We start from the raw sequence: 20,432 nt of genomic DNA, 5'->3' as shown, positions 1-20,432 counted from the left end.
AAACCAGACTCACTCACTCACTCGCTCATTCTTCGCACGGGCGTGTACGCTTTTAAGAAGCTTAACGTTGGTCTTACTTCACCACTGTGAGAAAATACACACAACTGAGATATACCAGTGACCCCTACCCCTTTTTCAAACGTGAATATAAAAATTTAAATTCTTGAAATTTCTCGTCTGTCAATAGCTGCATTATGTTTTTGTAGTCAGAGCGTGACAAACTCGTCGGGCTTAGATTAGTCAAATAGAGTGACCTGTCAATGAGCTCCTTGATACAACGTGGTTGATAAGGATATACCTAACGCTACCCCTCTGTCGTCATAGAAGACGCTGCTGGGGACGGGGATAATTGGATCATCGAGGACTGAACACCTCGTTCAAGTAGTTCGACCGTACTAAAGGACACTGAACGTTTAAAAATCGCAAGATGTTTAAACGCTTTTCGACAGATTCACATTGTGCCTTTAAAATGCGCACTTGAGTGCTAGCGTTAACGTAGGGAAAAGTACATGTCTAGAATATGCATCACAAACGTACCGTCCAGTCACCGACTCACCACGAGACTAATTTGGATGAGGTCGCTGGTTGCCCCCACACGTGCACAAGTTGTGCACACAGTGTGTACTCTCAGCAGTCGGTGTTTAACTTGAGATACGCCAAACAATAGCGCAGCGGAGGGCTGGGAAATATGGGAGTATTGTCGCTGAATTTACGACAAGCGGAAGAAATGTTTTCAATGTCATAAACCTCAGTCTAGAGGTTTGCCGAGCGAACGCCCTTTCACGGGTTACAGTGGTCACACCGCTAGCTAGTGGTTCACACTAAGGCGATGCCTACATTCAATTGATGGTAAGTTAATCTTTCAATATCACTGCTTCTCAAGGTTCTGTGTGTGAATATTATATCGTTTAATGCTGTAAGGCGAAAATCATTATATGGTGAGACCGGCCATTGTCGATATCGGCTAATCATTTTTGATTTGGTAACCTGATGGAACAGTGTTTATTGATGGTATGTGAATCCTTCGATATCACTGCTTCTCGATGAATTTGTGTGTGTGATTGTTACATCCTTTCTTGCTGTAGCCCTCGGTGACATTAATTATATGCGTGGGATGCCATTACAACGGCGATTGTCGATATTCTGTGTGGCTGAATACCTGTTTGTATAGTCTCAAGGTATGGGATTTGTTTGTTTATCGTTGAAATATATATTAACGATGATCGTCAAAATGTCTCTTGGTGTCCTGGTATTTGAAGGACGTATATTCTGATTTATTTATTATTTAGTTAAGAATTATTAATATTGTAAAGCAGCAATAATGGTATTATTTATTAGATATTACTTAATGATGATTGTCATGCTAGTGACTTGGTCGATTATTATCATTAAATCTAGACTTGCCTCGATTAGGGCTTTAGTCTTGCTGAGAGGCCTAGGCAGTAGTGAAAATAATAAGGTCTGGGACTGTGGGACAGACTAACTCCAACATGCACTGCGTTGCTGATAAAATAAACTTGAACCAGACAAGGACCAAACTCTTCCATATACAGGTCGACGGCTTATTGGAATATTGCTGACAACGTCAAATGTAAAAACAAAAAGTTGCCTGACTGGTTAGGTTTGGTGACAACGACAACAATAACAACAACGGTAGTGTTGATGTGATGGCAGCGCTTTGTTTACGTTAGTGCGGTGTTAACAAGTGAAGGAAGCAGCAGTCTAATTTGGGTGGTAATGTTGTCAGCGACAGTGGACGTACTAGCAGTTGCAGCAATTGTGTAAAAATAGTAGAATATTTATGTCATATACTGGGAACCACCAGCGCTGTAATCAATACTGTGTGAACCACCACCAATATCAGCTAATATCATGAAAACCACCAGCAATATCAGCTAATATCATAAGAACCACTAGCAATATAAGCAATATCATGAGAACTACCAGCAATATGATCAATTTCATGAGAACTACCAGCAATATGATCAATTTCATGAGAACTACCCGCAACAACGACGAAAGCCGGGGTCAGTATATATGATATGATGAGATGTGGTGTTAGCATGTATCATGTCATAAGTATATGTGATATAATAAGTATATATGATATAATAAGTATATGTGATATAATGAATAAGTATATATGATATAATGAGCAATGTAAGTTGTACGAGGGGCAGCACATTAATTGCACCCCAATTGAAAGTAACAGACTAGTATCATTTGGAGTAGGAATAAAATTGAAACAAACAAACAAAACAAGAAAGCACCGCCGGTTTTGGTATGATGATATTAGCAGTAGCAGCATAATGGAATATCAGTAGCTGCAACATGACGGCATCGGTTGGAACGACAGTAATTATCAGTGGTAGCTACAATACAAGTGACGTCAGAGTCATTTGTTAGTTATAACAACCATCACAACAGTAATGACGTCATGGGTAGCAACAGTGACATTAGTAGTATGATAATGTTTGTAGAATCAGCAATAACAATGGTAGTAGCCCCACGATACTTGCAATAGAAGAAGTAGTAATGATACTATCAGTGGTAGTAGTAATTTTGGCAGCATGCTATAACGATGGGAAGCAGTGACGGTATAATCTTCAGCAACGTGGTGAAACTGAATAATCCTGACAACTGTAGCGCAAGGATTAACAGAGACATACTATTGGGAACAGTGGCAGTAAAGACGGCAGCAGTAGGAGCGGTGGAAGGGGCAGTTATGTTAATGGCTTAATATTTGTAACAATACCGTTACTAGTTATGGAAACAGTTGCAACATCAGTCAAAATGACATAGTAGTAGAAACAACGATAATAGGGAGTGAATGAGTTTAGTTTTACGCCGCACTATTCCCGCTATATGGGGGCAGTCTGTAAATAATCGACTGAACAATCCAGTGATCAACATCATGAGCATAGATCTGCGCATTTGATAACCGTTGACGTGTCAACCAAGTCAGCGAGCATCACCGCCCTATCCTGCTAGTCGCCTCTTACGACAGGCATAGTCGCCTTTTGTGGCAACCATGGGTCTTGACGGGTCGCAACGGTAATGACAGAAAACGTCCGACAGTATCACCTGTAACGGTCGTACCGGTATTCGAAGCAATGATATGTAGCATGATACTGGGTGTACAGGGGAGTGTACCAGTAGCAGCAGCAGTAGTGATGACAAAATCTGTTTGCCATTGAATAGGAGTCCTACTCAAATCTGTGATGAGATAGCAGGTCTATATTGCCTCAGCTCCAAATGGTAAGGATTGTTCTGGGTTGCATATAGATTTGTTTTGTAGATGTGCACATTCTGTTTATCTTCACATACGATAACTATGTGAAAGGGACTAAGTGTCAGTCTAGCTATGAGTTCACAGTAGTACCAGCGAGATAAAGTTGTGGCATTAGTCTGCCGTACAGACCCTGAAGCAAATATGTCCGAGAGAGCCCATGCAAGTCTACAAAATGTGGCAAGTAGCATCAACAGGATCATGAATGATATCAGTCTCAGCATCAGTAACAACACTGCAACCGTACCAGTTGGATCCAACTGTGCAGACAGATGCTCTTGATATTGATCACTGGATTGTCTGATCCAGAATCGATGAGGTACCCTCGCCGTATAGCTTGAATATTACTGAGTGCGGCGTTAAACATCAGCAATACCAATTGGATTGGTAGTCTTGACAACGTGATCAGTTAGAAATATGTATATGATAGTTCTTTAAAAACTCCCAACGTCAACGCCAGACAAGTATAGGTCACAGAAAATATAACAGCAGTGATGACAATGTTGTGAATTAATCTCCGGGAATCAGTGGGGTGGTCGGATAGCCTGGTGGTTAAAGCGTTCCTTCATCAGGCCAAAAACCCGGGTTCCTCACATGGGTACGTGTGAAGCCCATTTCTGGTGTCCCCCACCGTGATATTACTGGAGTATTGCTAAACGCGGCGTCAGATTACACTTACTCACTCACTGATACACGTAAAGGAAACCATTTACCAATGTCAACCTCTTTATTTTGAGGAACACTAAAATAATGAAGATGTCAACCATGAATTTTCGCCTTTTAGTGACTTCATCATTTGTTCGGGAAAAGGGTGAACATGTCCGCTCCATGCTGTTCCCGCCATACACAATTTGCATTACAATGTGTCAGTGAGTAAGGTGTGCAAACTTCCTGTAAAGGTCATGGCGTGACGTAGCATCCCACATCATGTGCACAAGCTGCGTATCATATATAGAACTTCAGGGATGGCTGCAAAAAGTAACTTGTGAGTTGACGTAGCGGGGCCTTTGATGTGAATCGCTGATTGAAAAAAAATCATATCCTTGCATGTTAAAGTGAGTAGTACATGTTTGCAGTTAAATCAGGGTCTTCATTAGGTAGGTGTTTGCCAGCAGTTTAGCTACACATTCAGAAATATTTAAAGTGCATAACGGTCATCTATAAATAGTTGAGTTTTGACCAAGCAGTCCGATGACTGACATCATGCGCATCAATCTACATGTCACGATGACCTAGCAAACAAAACTGTGGCCTGTAATGCCCCAGTTAAAGTCTACCTATATCATTTCTTCGACTACATGCTATATCTCTTATCGCCTTTTATGGCATGTGATGTACAGTATTAGACACAGATTGTCTGAATCGATATAACGCACAATAAACGTCGATTTCAGAAAGGACTATGAGATTTTGATGAATGTTGCCATCACGTGACATGACGTCATAGAGGAGAATTGACCTTTAAGATGAACACTTTCTTTCTGGTGTTTGATACATTATTAGCGTCCTCCGTGGTATCACAAAACGTTGAGTTTTCGCTCTGTGACCTCGTCCATATCAATATCAGTCAATGATTAGTGAAATCACCTGGTTAGTGGTTAGTGAAAACTTCTTTAATGAAACAGATGTTAAATGACATATGATTTGATGTACAACAAAAAATTGGAATAAGAAAATCTTAACAGGTGCGAAGCCGGAAAGCGAGATATCTCACTTGAGTGATGAACCAGATTTCATTCAGACATCAACACAGCTAGGGGACAAAACGATTAAACGGTACCGTGGCATTCTTAATAATACTGATGCTGATAATCTAAGATATTCTGTGAGAATGCGCCATGTTTAGATTGATGTCTATAACTGTCATATAACACTATTCAATGTTCAACCCGAATCTTCACGGGGCGATAAACGTGAACAACAGCAGGCGTCTAAAGCCACCATAGATGAGCCAGTTTACACCCTTACCCTCACAACCGAGGGATTTCTTCTCTGTATCCGTCACCATTGATATGTTTAAACATCTGTGTACAAGCAATACTGTAAATACTCGGGAGGTCTTACCCTTTCATTTGTCTATTCATTATTTCAGAAGTGAAGAACAAAATGTCAGAATCCTCAGATGTCCAAAGATTTAGATTGGGAGAATTATGAAAATAATCACCGGTACATGATATGGTTACAGAATAGAGTGACCCTTTCGTGCGGCTTCACCTGTTCTCGTTTATCTCGCTATCACTGCGATGTCATCGTGACCCATCTTACAAGAGTAAACATTACTCCGGCTTTATATTCTTTCGTGAATGCTCCCCGTGATGGGACCCACGTGTAGTTTAATAGCACAGCCCTTAACGAAGCCGTGGGTTAATCAGATTCAGATTCCACAACGTGTGTGTCTGAAATGCAACGAAGATGGTTTCTTACCTTAATGAAAGTACTCAGTGAGTGAGTGAGTTTAGTTTTACGGCGCGTTTACCGATATTCCAGCATTAGTATGGCGGGGCACAACAGAAATAGCGTTCACACATTGTACCTATGTGGGAAATCGAACCCAGGTTGTCTACGTGACGAGCGAACGCTTCAACCACGAGGTCGCCCTACAGCCCTATTCAGAACCATGGTTAATATTTGTAAGGGATGACGATAATTATTATTGTAATAAATGAAATAACACATAACAAACGTAAACACATATCTTTTCATTGCTTCTAAATATGTCTATTTGTTTATTAGTTTAATCAGACAATCCTGTGATCGACATCATGAGCAACGGCCTACGGATTCCAATGAGTGTCTTGTGTACTGTGAATGTCTTTTGACTTGATAACGTTTCCAGTTGCTTTTGGTCAAATCACTTTAATCAAACATAAACGAACAACTAATATAAACTGTCTAAACAGCACAGAAACGTTTCAGTAACCATTTATTCTGAAAGCCATCGTGTGAAGTCATCTTTGATTGAAACGTGTGCAATGATGCTATCATAGCACGTTTATTGAGGGTTTTACCGCAAATATGAAGTAAAATCACCGTCAACGATGCTTAGAGATAGTGAAGTTCATGTTTCGGTGTAAATAAATAAATAGATGTAATTAAGTAAACTGAGTTTTAATGAACAAGCTGGCATCGGATGAGGAACACGCCATTCATGCGAGGAGCAGTTAGGATAATTATTCCGAAGACATATCACCCCATGAATCAAGATAGAGTGTGAAACTCTTTGAACTTCCGAGAAACAGGATAAGCTTATTATTTTCCAAATGGGCTAAATGTTCATATCTTCATGTAATTCTTGATCCGCTGTAAACTCAAGTGCGGGTGATGTAAACCAACTCGCAGTTTAATTACACTGACTTCCATTCTCGTCTAACCATGTGTTCTGACATGTATTCATCCAGCCTTGGGAGGTATGGCGTTATCTCAAAGGCTAGAACATGACTCGGAAAGCAGTTAAATAAATCACTTTATATTCAAAGTACAGAAGCTCTGAAGAATGTAGCTATCTTGCCAATCTCTGCATTTCAGAGAACCTTTTCACGGACAGTTTCTTTCGAATTCCTGCGTTTCTTTAATATTTGATTAAATTGAGTAAGGTAAGTTCGTTAAAAAACTCCCAGACCATTGAAGAACATGCCACGTGTTTAGAAAGCGTCAGATCAAAAAGATAGGGACTCACAGCACAGTGTGTATCTGCTACAAATAACGTCTATTTCTATGATCAAAGTTTTGGCAAACCTTGAACGCGGGTGTAGGAAAGAAAATCATCAAAGGTTAGTTCACAGGAAGAGATGAACAGACGTGTTAAATTGTAGGGATATTTGATGGAGCGCATCCCCTTGTTTGTCTAAGATTCACTGCATAGGGCACTCCTACATATTCCGAGGGGAGCTCTGGATAATTATCAACCCATACAGCATGAAAAATAGACATGTCCTTTATCGTTATTTACCCATTTGTACATTGCGAAATATCTAGGGAATGTGAACTTAAATACGGCGTCCTTGCATTATAGTGTTCTTGGTGTAATCAAAATGAAACATTAGAACTCTGGACGTCGGTGAAAATTTATTTAGTGAGAGTCTGTGCCTGTTTGTGCTCGTACAGATTATGCAACTACTAGTATATGTTTCTAATTGTTCGTTCTGTAGGGATTGAGGATCGGAAGAAGTCCTGGTATCATTGTCTGTACGTTAAAGGCATTGGGTACTGGAAGATAGCAATCGGTATCTACTACTTTCTATTGTGAGTCCATCGTTTTTAGCCCGACCAAAATGGTGAAGGCAAGATCGGTCAGTCATACAATATTATACACCTACATGGAATAAATGTCGCTTGGTTCAGTCTTTGTTATCCTTGTCGGTTAGGGCAGGCGTGGAGGTGTTTTCCACTGACTGACTTTGTGTATAGTGTGTTTTCGTTGGACCATGAGTACCTGTGTATTCCTTGGATTGGATCAAATCCAGCGATTGTTTTAAGAACCTTAAAGGCGAACTGCGCCCCGTTCCTCAAGACGATCATATACAGATACAGATAACAATCTGTATCTGCTACTTTTGATGCGAGTCATTCTTGTTTGGTCCGACTCAGATGACGAAGACCTGATCGGACATACGCGGTTATAAATCCACATAGGCAAAAATGCCAGTGCGTTTAATTAAATACGCATATTTCGTGTAAATGTATTAATACAAGAATGAAACCCGGGAAAGGTATTGATATTTCAAGAATCCTCTGAATTTTTCTTCATATTCGAGACCAAGTCTCATGTTGGGCATAGCCCAGTCACTTTTTGTGACCTTTACTACTTTTTATGGTCACAGCGACACTTCAGCGTGCTAACCTGCACTTCAAGCTTGTTAGCGCGATACCTCAAGAACGGTTTACTGGATTTCTTCCGCATAAACCTTTTGCTTCTGGATGTTTTATAAACAATTCCTTTATTTCTATCTTGCATATTTAATACACCATGTTATGATAGAGACAATGCTTGTTACCACTACTCTTATACCTCTGTGATCAACTTCTTTATTGTACAATAAAGAGAGCATGAGTGGGTGGGTTTAGTTTTACGCCGCACTCAGCAATAGTCCAGCTATATGGCCGCGGTCTGTAAATAATCGAGTCTCGACCAGACAATCCAGTGACCAACAACATGAGCACCGATCTGCGCAAATGGGAGCCGATGCCATGTGTCAACCAAGTCAGCATCCGATCCCGTTAGTCGCCTCTTACGACAAGCATAGTCGCCTTTTATGGCAAGCATGGGTTGCTGAAGGCCTATTCTACCCCGGGACCTTCACAGGTACGTTTCGGTATAGATAAATGCACTTGAAAACTGTTGCATTCGTAGCGAATGTTTCATGAATAAACAAAATAAACATTCTCATTATCCCCTTTGTGAAGAATGTACAGTCACTACAGTCATAACGAATTCGACGAGGACATTGGATTTATTTCTTTATAAAGGTAGTTCGTTATTCGCCTGTCTACAGGAAAACATACAGTAGTGGTTCGAGACAAACGAAACAGTTCGTTATGCGCACCCCTCCATTATAGCGTTTGTTTAAAACGTACTTTACTGTGTATTAATATCTAAACATGTAACAACTAACACCTCATTGTATGTGTGAGTGAGTTTAGTTTTGGGCTGCACTCAGCAATATTCCTGGTATATGGCGGCGGTCTGTATATAATCGAGTCTTGACCGGTCAATCCCCGGCCCCCCTAAGTAATTGAAGGAATTACAGCAAATGTGTTTCAAGTATTACCGACATTGCTTCCGATATGGCCGATGTGTTTCAGTTATTACCGCTATATAGCCGATATGGCTGCAGTTGTTTCGCGAGTGGGCTGCGTTTGTTTACATTGGAGATGCAATTCCTTCAAATGTGCTGTAATTCCTTCAATTACTTAGGGGAGCCTGAATCCAGTGATCAACAGTATGAACATCGATCTACCTAGATGGGAACCGATGACATGTGTCAGTAAGGTCAGCGAGATTATTTAACGGACCTCGTTAGTCGCTTCATGCGGTAAGCATGGGTTGCTGAAAGCCAGTTCTAACCGGGGTCTTCACTTGTCCTCCACAATGTCAAGGTCACGTAAAGTCTCGAAATATTGGGGCACATGGGAATTCATGGTATGATAACGTTAATGACTGAGTAAATGCTGTTTTCTTCTGCTAGAAGCAGTATCTTACGTACGGCAGCCTTTAAATGATGTAGTTTACCTGGAGGACGTATTTAAAAACACGCAACGCTGCCCGTTTAGGGCTAATAAATGGGTAAGTATCAAGATCGCTTACTTGATGGCGTCTGATTGTACCCTATCGAGTTGAATCGTTGTTCAAACTGCAAATCACTGGATTGTCTGGTCCAGGCTCTGTTATGAACACACCGCCTCCCTATAGGTACAATATTGCTACGTGCAGTGTTAAACAACAAACAAGCTACATCCGGGCACCCCTTTTTGTGTAACTCTTCATGTTTTAGCTAATCAATTCGGTTTTCCGGCGCTATCACTGAGAAGAGAGTTGAGGTTTATGCATTTCAGTTACAAAGGCAGAAGGGAGATATATGAGCCACGCTTGGGACCTGCCGAGTTTAGCCTCCTTGCTTTTCTCTTCTGCCTTACGGTCTGCAACTCTGATTTCAGACGCCTATTTAAGACAGTTTTTCAGACGTCTCATTCCCAGCTTTCTGGCTGCTCCTGTCTGCTGACGTCACTGGAGCTTTCGATCAGGACTGCAGATGTCCCAAGGAAGGACCATCTACTGAAGGGGTTTATCACGGAAACGTTGACCCAAACGTACATCGATCATGCATGTTTGATGACTGGAATGGACGTCCAACTGGTGAATGTTCATCATAATGTTTCATATTTTGAATATATAACCATGGTTATTTCGGTTATGTGACCATATATCGTATTCAAAGGGCCACATTTCAATTTTAACATTTCGCATTTCGTTTTATGAAGCAATCAGTCATAAGTGGTGTAATTTTAAGGCTTTACAAAAAATATTTTCACCGGAAAAATCATTCAAAGCACGTGTATGAAATTGTTATTACGTTATCAAAGGCATACAGCCCTTTGGCAGTTTTGACTTCTTTGTATTTTCACGAGCCGGTTCTTTGAACCGACCTGTAAAACTCTGACCAGAGCGTATTGGTTTATCTCAAATACACCAAGAAGACTTGCCACGTGGTCAAGTAGCAGAGCAACGAGTGACGATATGGCGTTCATCGCGTCACGAGATGACAGATACATCTTATTTTAATGGACACAAATATATCTATTTATCATATGCTTCCAAAGTTTAATTAAATTTAAACATTATTAATCTGAGAAAATTCGATTGGCGAAATCGAAATTCTCCCAAATCGTATAATAAAATCTGATCGTTTCTTTGTTCAGGCACACAGATAAGACATAGTTCGATATTCGCTCATCGTTCAGTTTTTTTAATATGGTGGTAAAAGACTTAAAAATCTTAATCCAAGGGTGGTGGGGTAGCGTAATGGTTAAAGCGTTCGCTCTTCACACTGAAGACCCGGGTTCAATTCCTCACGCTTGGCAGTCACTCACAATCGCGCTCGTTCAGTGCAGGTGCACTGAATAACACGGCGATCAGCTGATCGGTGCGGGTTTTTTCACTGGGGGATGCCCATGTTTACTGACCAAATGCATATCGTGAAATGTTGAATGCTTACATTGCCATTTACTGTGTTGTGTAACAGGGTACTGGACACGAAACTTTGTTTGTCCACGAAGTTGGTCCGGCAAACTGATATGTTCACTGCAGTGAACGTATTCATTTTCCAACAGTGCAGTACCCGTGAAGGAATAGGCCTTCAGCAACCCATGCTTGTCGTAAGAGGCGACTAACGGGATCGGGTGGTCAGGCTCGCTGACGTGGTTGACATATGTCATCGGCTCCCAGTTGCTTAGATCGATGCTCATGTTGTTGGGCACTGGATTGTCTGGTCCAGACTCGATTATTTACAGACCGCCACCATATAGCTGAAATATTGCTGAGTGCGGCGTAGAACTAAACTCACTCACTCACTCCAACACTGCAGGGAAAATATCACTCGGAAATCTCAGTCTTCGGCCCTTAAGTTTATAAAACTTGTGTTTACTTAGCGTCTAGTGATGCACATAAACAAGCAAAGTTCAGAAAGCGGGACTCACGCACTGGAGGTGGCACGTGTTATGCAGCAGAACACGTGAGATTTGTTTGTTAGTGTAATTAGAAGGCTCTTGTTCTCGGTCTCTTGGGTCTACAGGGTCAAGGCCAGGGTTTGGCTGTAGCCAGAAAGTCTTTGTCTCCAGAATCACCATGTGGACGGTTCTTTTTTCTTTTCTTGATTGTGAAACTGGTGTATACGGGATTTACAACAACTGGCTAAAACGGGCCTGTTTGTTTGTTGTGTACCGACGCATTTAGCAATGGTTCAGCTACAAGGCAGTGTTCTGTAAATAAACCAGTATGGATCAGACAGTCCAGTGATTGATATCAGCTGGGATGCAATGACATGCTTCAGCTTGACCACTGGTTGCCATTATTTCTAGTAGATGATGTTGCCCGAATAGGATAGATGTCATTTTGTTTCATTTAGCTTAGAAACCTGGAAAATAATGAGTATTATTAGAAATTGCTAAGAAAAGGTAAAACAATGTTATTTTTTACCAAGGCCACATATCCCCAGTAACATTATTCTTAATTGTATAAATTTTACATTTATGTGACAAATGATATAATAGTTATTGCATGAACAGTTTTCTTGTCTTGTGGTCATCAACCACATACTAAGATATGGGATGGGGCCTGTATGTCTCCTGAGACACTACTTCCGGTCATAGGGTTTTCCCGTTTGGGCTCCAAATTGTGAGACCGCCAAATTGTATGACTATAAGTCCGCACCAAATGTACAACCATGATTGACTGTCACAACTGTCGACAGTCGTAACAGCTGGCAATTTTCGCGATGGTTTGATCGGAAATTTGTTATTCCTGCGTGGATTATCGTCAAGTGACAACCATGAGGTATGAAACGTTGTTGTTATCGGATGTACTATGGTCTCGCAAGTTTCGTGACCTACTTAAGGGCTGAATTGTAATCGTTGCACTCTAGTTTCTGATAACATTTGGTCTTGAAATAATATAAAATATATCATTAAAATAAGGTCAACCTAGTTGTCACAATGAGGATAGCCATCAACGGCCGTGAATGCCAGTTCAAAATTACTAACAAAGAGCCAATCGGAAAGCAGTTTTCTGGCGCCTTACGGGACTAGTTTCCAACAGCCGTCAACACATTAGTTTTGAACATATCTCGACAAACCTGTCCATCCAAACTTTGGAAACTAAGCATAAGGAAATTCACAATTGTCTAAAGGATCGCGGGTATTTTATGAGAGTACTCAACGTGACCTTGTCACGATGAAAGGTCGTTCTGACATGGCAAGTACTGGGTTGCCCACAGATGTTTCCTTTGGGCTTGCAAGGTCTGAATATAATTAGGTTTGATACATTATTCCTCGAGAACTTTCCTACTTCAAGTAAGCCATTCATGGGACTGGGCGTTTCTACCAGAAGCCGACGAACACCGTGTGTTAGCCCCTCTGGTGTTTGTATTCATGTAATTGATAATTTGTCTTTGATGTTTGATGCCCCTAGGAAACATTTGTGTGTATTGTTCTGCATTCGCTCACGGGTTCGGTTCACGGATGGGTTCAACGAATGAAGCCCATTCCTGGTGTCCCGTGCAGTTACAATGCTGGAATATTGCTAAAAGCGGCTCTCGCTCATCTAACTACTCTCACTCATCTAACTTGTAAAAATCAATCATCAGTAAGTTGATCAGTGCTCACACGTCAGAATAAAATTTAGCATAACTACCTCAAGCGTCAGGAGCACACAAATACTTGTTTTAGTCTGTTTCATTTATCCTGAGCCACATTTCTGTCTATTGTGCTCAATCCTTCCTGCCATGTTAAAGCGATGAATGGATGAATGAAGCAAGTCTAGATTCCCTCGGGCTCTTATTGTCCCAACTCACTGGAGTTCCCTTGGAGTTCAAGATGGATTATTTGTTTCTAACAAACGTCAACAATATTCGGAGACTAAGCGTAATTTTAAGTCCTACAGTTATTCATGCAAAGAGAATGTGGGGAGTGCTACCGTTAGCAAACACCTGGTGTCATCTCTGGCTTTCAGTGATTCAATCATATCAATTTAACAGTAACCGGCATCTGTTGGGGCCGGACGGAACAATCCTACTTGGACGACGTGCCAGGCTGTAGAGAGCTGACACAGTCACCTAAAACAAGAACTGAACCAGTTTTGCCACTTTTTGTCACTCCTCATATACATTGTTGTATCACTTTGTTCTCTCATTGCTGCAAATACTGACAATGCAAGACAAAGATTTGAGCTTATATTATGTATTAAGTGTTACCTTAGAGATTTGTGTAAGTCTAATTTCTCCGCTAGTTAGCCCTTCACGCCCAATGGAATCTGACTGGAATCTGCGTGAATGTCAGTGTCCAGTTCTCTGACACTGACATCTTTTTAGCAGTTCCATCAGATGATGTGAAGTGAAACAGGGTTTTGTCTCATATGACGACGTGCGTGCGTGTGTATATCTGGCTGCGTGTACCGAGATTGTAGCTGATTTATAGCTCTGACTCGCCGCAATTAAGTGAATACCCCACCCAGACACATAATACGGACTCCGTGGTGACCAGTGCCTGTTGTAACCGTTAATGCCGAGTACCAGACAGGGACCAACAAATAAAATACTTTAACGTCTTCTGGAGTGACGCGGCCTTCCGCTGTCCAGGGATCCGCGAAGGTCCGAGGTAGAATAGGTCTTCAGCAACTCACTAAAAGGCGACTATGCTTGTCGTAAGAGGTGACAAATGGGATCGGGTGGTCAGGCTTGCTGACTTGGTTGACACATGTCATCGGTTCCCATTTACGCTAATCGATGCTCATGCTGCTGATCACGGTATTGTCTGGTCCAGACTCGATTATTTACAGACCGCCGCCATATAGCTGGAATATTGCTGAGTGCGGTGTAAAACTAAACTCACTCACTCACGCTCTCCAGGTGGCTCAGATGTAACTTCGAAGTATCTTTTATATCATATGATGATATACTTGTGTTTCATCACATTTTATAGTTTATTTCAAAATTGGAAAGGGTGTATTGATGGGAAGTTTTAAAGTCGTAATAAGGATAAAGGAAATATTATCACAGCAGAATGTGTTTAATCTAAAGCCACGGTGCTCATTCTAAGAGAGATAGCATGAATGGTATATTGTTTAAAATACATAAACAGTCTATTTCTCTAAATAAATTAAAATATTAGGTTAGTGACAGAGCTTGACTGACAAGTCTGGGAGCTGATCACGGCACACTGAGTTCCGCGTCCGCCCTTCCGCTCGCCACAGATGCGTGTGTTTTTATTTGCTTAAATGTTGACAGGGCCACAAATGGTGTCCCTGTCATCTGTCATATGGTAAAGTAACACGGGCTCTTTACACAAATGTGGATGTTTAAACAATATAATACTACAACGATTGAATGTCACGGATTGTTGGCGACACGACTGGTAGGTGTTTCCGTTGACCGATGTACTGACAGACACCGGGGAGTGAGGGATATACACACGTGAGATCATTTTCTTTTGTCCACTTCTTCGTGAATGAGTTTATTTTTACACCACCCTCAGCAAAATAGCATCTATATGGCAGCGGTCTGGACATAGTCGGATCTGGAAAAGACAGAGGTCAAAAGCATGAACATCAACCTTTGTTGCACCGTTAGCACTCGACATACGTTGGACATGCAAAAGTCTTTAAGGCAGTTGGGGTGGTGGGGTTTAAGCGTTCGCTTGTCAGGTCGAAGGCCCGGGTTTGATTCGCCACGTTGGTTACAGTGTGCCACGCACATTTCTGGTGTCCCCCGTGGTTATATGACTGAAATATTGCTATGAACGCCAGAAAACTATACTCACTCTAATGTATTAATTGATAGTTTAAATGAAAATTATATGTGCATGAAGTATTTTATTTGGCCATGAAGTATTTTCCAAGCCACAGGTCCACAGGCCCACAGGCCCACAGTACAAAACATTTCAATAGTGTGCTTACAAATGAAGTGATTCACAGGATTTCATATAACCAAGATGTATATATTAAGACAAATTCACAGAAGTTAGTTGTTGGTTTGAAGACAAAGGTCGCACAAATGTTTGCCATAATATTTATAATCAATATACTTTCCTCTTAAGTATGAGATGGCACGGCAGACAAGGATGAAAATTAAATGAAATTATTTATCGTGAATATTATGTTTAACAAGTTAAGACGTAACAGACTTGCGTGTCCGCTGTTCTGGACTTACCTCTTAACGGATAGATAGATGAGTTTAGCTTTCAGTACAGCCAAGGAGGAAGGCAAGGCATACGGGCACTTTAGACTGACATTTATTGTCAACAAATATGGATGTATTTAAAAATCTAAAAACATACATTTGTCAACAAAATAAATATACATGTGGTCCAGAACACGGAAGCAAGCTAGACATGCTAAATTATTAATTATTGTATGCTTGAATAAAATTATGAGACTTGAGAAATGGGAGACACTTGTGGCATATTATCTCAGAGTGTTTCCAACCCTCTCGTAGTTGCTTAAGACTGATTTCTCCTTGACAATTGTGACGAACACGTGCGACGAAATGGGCGAAATCTGCCAGTGTACTGGAGATTATTTTGAGGACGGTATGCGTATGTAACATGTTTAGCTATGTTAAGTTTACTCCAAGCCGAGCATACTGTACAGCTGTCATGGAATTTTGGGCTGAAGCAAGTCAAAACATCACTGAAACATTTTGTCAACTATATTTGATGTCTTGATGGAGGACCCGTGTCTCACTGTCGCAGTGAGGATGCCAACTTAAGTAACTCACAAAGTCATGGGTACGTAATTTGTTTATGTACCACTGTTGACATCTGTCACTGAAACTGTTAGATACACAAACTCACCCGTCAGAGTAAATGTCAAATTAGAAGTGAATTCATGTTTTGAGTGTTGTTTTACCATGAGTAACAAATTAGCTTTAAATCCGTGATTACTGAAAATTCAGGATGACACAAGATTTGGTTGTGCACTGGACCTTGTAGCATATTTGTCGTTTGTGTCTCCAGGAATGTTTTCTTGTTGAAGTTATGTGAGGGTATCTTTTCCAATTGTATGTTTCTGGTAAAGGTTTCATGTCGGTCATGTTCCTTGTTTGTCATCATTATCCGTGAAGATCCGGGTTAGAATTGATCTTTAGTAGCCCATGCTTGTCGTAAGAGGCGACTAACTGGTCGGGTGGTCAGGGTCGCTGGCTTGGTTGACATATGTCACCGGCTCCCATTTGTGCAGATCAATGCTCATGCTTTTGATGACTGGATTGTCTGGTGCAGACACGATTATTTACAGACCGCCACCATATAGCTGGAATATTGCTGAGTGTGGTGTAAAACTAAAGTCACTCACTTGTCATCACTTCTCGAAACCAAACAGCTTGCTAGGTTTGTCTCCAGTCCTCCACCCCCACCCCCCACTTATAGTAGCAGTCGTATCAGCTCGTTTGATATAGTTTTCTGTGTGATAACGTTTTATATATATCAGTGTATATTATTACTACTTCCTAGTTAACAAAAGCTTACTATTCCATCAGAAAAACAACATTTTTATTGGTATCAATATACAGGCTTCACCATTAGGCTTCACAAGAAATAAAAATACTTTCTCGTTGATAGTAGAGTCAGATATTTTGTTTCTAAATTCGAGAAATTTCATTTCAAATATTACCTTGAGATATAAAGAGGAAGGCCTCTCAGTTCCGATGAAAACTGAATCAGTTTGCCTAAAGCTAATCGTGCATATGGGAGGTAACGATATGGATAATATAACCCAGTCTTGTTCTGTATAATTATGTATAATTTCTGTATAATTATGCTTCAACCGTGAAATGTCTGACTTTAGGTGGCGACAATTATCGCCCACGAGTTACAGTGTTGTTATAACGGTTATTGCTTGTTTCATTAAGTCGGTAACGCACGCGTGAACTCTGTTGTTATAGCTATCTGCCCTGTTGGTCAATAACCGTTACATCTACTTGTTCATTAACTGACAGTTCAGACTGAAACAGCTGTACATACATACTTAGGAATCTTAATTAGACTGTTTACCTTCAAATGTACCGCCGAGCTTGGATCTAACTCCACCCGTGAGGCTCAAGCCCTAATAAAATACTTGAAAAAATGCCGCCTTGTGCTGAATAAGCAAAATCGTGCGCTTTTGTCAAAGCCGAAATTTGATGAGGGATAATCTCTTGATACAAAGAACGTAAACCGATAAATCCAGAGGGCACTGTCTGAGCAGCAATAATTGCCTAAGTAGCTGGAGGATTGAACACATGCAGGATCTAGGCGAACATTGACTCCAGACTGTCACGTGAAGGAATACAGACGGGCATTCCGAGATTTTAAAGCTCAGTCTAGACGGAGCGATAGCGCGCTCGTGCGTCCTTTGTGGTAATACACGCTCACGAAACATAGCTTGAATTATTCCACTGACTTGCAAGAAGGTTCCAAGTCGCAAGTGACTTGTTAAAAAGGTGAGTGAACTTTATTTTTTTAACACACCTTTGGCTTTTAAAACCTGGGTTTATCTTGTGGCATGTGTTGGTATTTCCAGAAAAACAGCGAAAGTGTTTGACCCGATGAGAAGTACTTGTACGGTAACGTGCGTTTGTATGTAAGGGTATATGTTGTCTGGTGTCTTCATTGCCTATATGTGATAATAGAGATAGACTGTCTGGTCTTTGGTGAGATACCCCCTCTCACATTCTTCTTTTATAGTTAAAAACGGTAAAGTACGATCCGGGTAGTGAGTCTGCGTTATTTAACATGGATACATTGAAATTTCACCGGTGATCTGGTAGTCTTAAAACATACGTATATATAAATATTTATCGTAATTGTTTTATCGGCATTCTTGAAGTAGTTGAGTCAATAATGAAACATACAGCTTTATAGATACCAACTTCTGGTTTATTGCACAGAGTTTTACGTGATAACGATGTAAGAATCCACACCGGAACGCCCCTGTATGCAATAAATAAGAAAGTGTTAACGTTATCCTAGACCAACAACTAGTCTCTGTAATGAATATCCTTAACAAAACAAGTTGGATATATTTGCTTTAGTGTGTTATCACAGACTACTGATATCCATAAATTCGTATGGATTTATTACAGCTATCCTCGTACACAGTTACATGACTACTATGCTTGAAAACCATGTCAGTCGTAGCAGCGACATACAAACATTTTATGTCGCCATAGGATTAGTGATCGTAATTATGTTAGTTAGAATAACATACGAAATAGAAGAATATTATGTAACCGGTAACAGTTATAACTTAAAAAGTCCCATCAGCGGTAGGCTTGCAGTGAATACGTAATATGACAGTCTCACGATTTTGACATGGCGAGAGAGCAAGTCTGTGTACGGTTATAGCTATATCATGTATATGTTGCAACAGTCCTTTTCTAGTGGTCTACAGTGATATGTATATAGCGTACAAAGATGTGAATATAACATAAATACTGCATACAGCCCTGTGAATGTGTCACCTCACAATCTCCTGTATCTGGCCGAGTTGTGTTGTTGGTAGTACTTCGTCCAGAGACGCTTAACGTCCCTTGTTGATAACGGCCCAATGCGCCATATAGTTCCTCATGGTCCAATACTGGTATGTATATAAGTATAAATGCTTTTTTACAAACCAGGTTTCAGAAAATAAACCATGCCCCAACACTGGGGTCATTCCTATGAGGTTAAACCCCAGGTAGGTTATACCCCAGAAACGCAGCTTTGCGGTATAATGCCGGTACATACCCTCCATGTCAGGTGTGTGTAACATAGGTTGATTCACGTTAGGTGTTGCACAGAATTCGGCAGGAATAATCATCTAGAAAACAGTCCTGTGAGTACAGCATTTACAAGCTGAAATAGATTACAGCTGTATGATGTAAACAGTCTGGTGAAAATAGTAGTTTGTATTTTGAACAGCAAAAGGACTGTTATCATTTTTATGAATATTGCAACGTCTTGTGAACTCGTATTTTGTAAATAGCAATGTAAATATCAACGTTCGTGAACGTTACTAACATCTTAACATAGAACAGAGTTTTGTTACAATGGGTTCTTGCTAACATAATACAGAGTCTTGTTGATATAGCATAGAGGTTTGTTGATAATGCAGAGTCTAGGTAAAACATATTAGACTTTTCTTAATATAGCATGGCGTCTTCTTAACATAGCATAGCGTGTCGTTAATATGGTATACAGTGTTGATAATATTGCAGAGTATTGTTGATATAGCATACAGTTTTGTTAGTGTAGCATAGGAACTTAATAATGTAGCATAGAGTAGCGTCAGCATAATCTAAACAGAGCGTCGAGTTGATTGTAACTCAGAGCTCATGGAATATAGCAATCTTTTGAATACAGATTAGGTTCTGCACACACAGATCTGGAGTCTGTGGGGAAAAGAATAGAATTTCAAATTGATTACAAAAACAGAGTATGTTTTTATATCTTTTCATTATGGTACACGGCATTAAACACAATGCGCTAAATGTTATGACAAAGTTGACGAATGCGGACCAAAGAATCCACGGGTGTCTTACTCATGATGACAAGCAGCATCCTCGAATCACCCATTACGTTGAAATAGATGTGTTCCTTGACAGTCACGTGATGTTCTCCTTGTTTAAATCACTACCCCACGATCAAGAACAATTCGCGGTTCAAGCCGACAACCTGTTTACATCTAGAACAGCCATATTCCCATTCCCTACTCAGTTCAAGGTCAGTGTGTACATTTGGGAAAGTGAAGAATGAATCCTTGTAATTCACGGCTAAAGTAGGCGGGGCCATCTTGTGGATAAGAGGGGCGGTTGGGTATCCTAACGGTTAATGCGTCCGCTCGCCACGCTCAAAAACCACAGTTCGATTCCCCACATGGGTACAATGTGTGAAGCCCATTTCTGGTTTCCTCCGCTGCCAT

At 40.7% G+C, this 20,432-nt stretch overlaps 1 protein-coding gene across 3 annotated transcripts in view; it reads left to right on the top strand.

The window, feature by feature from the left end:
* The first annotated feature begins 458 nt into the window (after nucleotides 1-458).
* The window catches only part of LOC137261313 (secreted frizzled-related protein 1-like), a 54,596-nt gene continuing 34,622 nt past the window's right edge, over nucleotides 459-20,432 (top strand). The window contains exon 1 of one of the 3 annotated variants that reach the window (XM_067799045.1): nucleotides 459-849. The gene's annotated coding sequence lies outside the window, so the exon portion shown is untranslated. Of the gene's footprint in view, nucleotides 850-17,872; nucleotides 17,974-20,432 lie in introns of those variants that run through there. The other 2 variants (XM_067799047.1, XM_067799043.1) reach the window with 2 other exon arrangements.

This window comes from Haliotis asinina, chromosome 14 (genome assembly GCF_037392515.1).
Source record: "Haliotis asinina isolate JCU_RB_2024 chromosome 14, JCU_Hal_asi_v2, whole genome shotgun sequence".
Lineage (NCBI taxonomy): Eukaryota > Metazoa > Mollusca > Gastropoda > Lepetellida > Haliotidae > Haliotis > Haliotis asinina.
The sequence above is the reverse complement of the archived record's forward strand: the minus strand, read 5'-3'. Positions and strand labels throughout refer to the sequence as shown.